This window comes from Silene latifolia, chromosome X (genome assembly GCF_048544455.1).
Source record: "Silene latifolia isolate original U9 population chromosome X, ASM4854445v1, whole genome shotgun sequence".
Lineage (NCBI taxonomy): Eukaryota > Viridiplantae > Streptophyta > Magnoliopsida > Caryophyllales > Caryophyllaceae > Silene > Silene latifolia.
The window spans coordinates 78,718,039-78,719,134 of record NC_133537.1 but is presented as its reverse complement, the minus strand read 5'-3'; the positions used below and the strand labels follow the sequence as shown (position 1 = coordinate 78,719,134).

At 44.8% G+C, this 1,096-nt stretch overlaps 1 non-coding gene across 1 annotated transcript; it reads left to right on the top strand.

Annotated features, from left to right (window-relative positions):
• The first annotated feature begins 241 nt into the window (after positions 1-241).
• Positions 242-348, top strand: LOC141625539 (small nucleolar RNA R71). The gene has a single exon (XR_012535313.1). It is a non-coding gene; the product is annotated as a small nucleolar RNA R71 (small nucleolar RNA).
• The last annotated feature ends 748 nt before the right edge of the window (positions 349-1,096 follow it).

Genomic DNA, 1,096 nt, shown 5'->3' with positions numbered 1-1,096 from the left:
CTTGTCAAATATCGCCGTGAGAGCTTCTAATGCAGCTACAGAAGGAGATTCAGCAGCTCTCCTTTGATTTCCCCGGGAATTCCCATACTCAGCTTTATGGGTGGCCAAGTCATCAATGATCTTCCACCCCTTAGTCTCCCATGTATTCTCCTGGAATCTGCCATTAGCTGTCGCATCCAGGATAGCCCTCTGATCGTCACAGAGCCCATTGTAGAACTGATTGCATAGGCTCCTCTTCTCAAACCCATGATGTGGAATGGTTCGCACCAGCTTCTTGAAACGGACCCATGCCTCATGAAAGTTCTCATCAGGCCCATGTTTAAAGCTCGTGATTTGAGCTCTAATGGCATTCGTCTTCGAAGCAGAAAAGTACTTCTTGTAGAAAGCCAAGGCCAAAGAATTCCAGTCAGTGATCCCATTAGCAGCTCAGTCCAGATCTCTGTACCACTCCCTTGCAGCATCGCAGAGTGAGAATATAAACATGGTCTCCTTTATCTGGTCTTGGGTCACACCGGTCGGCGGGGGTATAGAGCAGCAATAATCAATAAATATCTCCATATGCTTGGCTGCATCTTCATTTACAGCACCCCCAAATTGGTTTCTCTCAACCAAGTTGATATAATAAGGCTTCGGTTCGAATTTCCTATCAGCTCCAGGTAATTCGAACCCCTTGTATAGATTTGCAGCTGTCGGCTCAGAGTGACTTTCTATACTTGCTTCTTCAGCCATGGCTGGAAATTATGGAGATGTAACTGTCTCAGCTGAAGAAGTGGAAATGGGTGATGAAGGTGGATCCTCCTCGTATAGCTCGTTCTCGTAGTAACTAGACAGAGTACTCAGCTCTTCCTCTGTCGGCAATATCCTAGATGATCGTCTCAACTCACGCAAGGTCTTCTCAATCTCAGGATTGAAAGGTACTAATTCACCACCCTGTGACCTGCGCATAAGAAGAAACTACAAAATATGAGAATAGTTTAAGGAACGAATGTCCCTTAAACTAAGAAACACTAAAATAAAACAACTAAAAATTAGAACAATTGCCTCCCCGGCAACGGCGCCAAAATTTGATACCCGTCGTGAGGTGTCAAAAATAAAT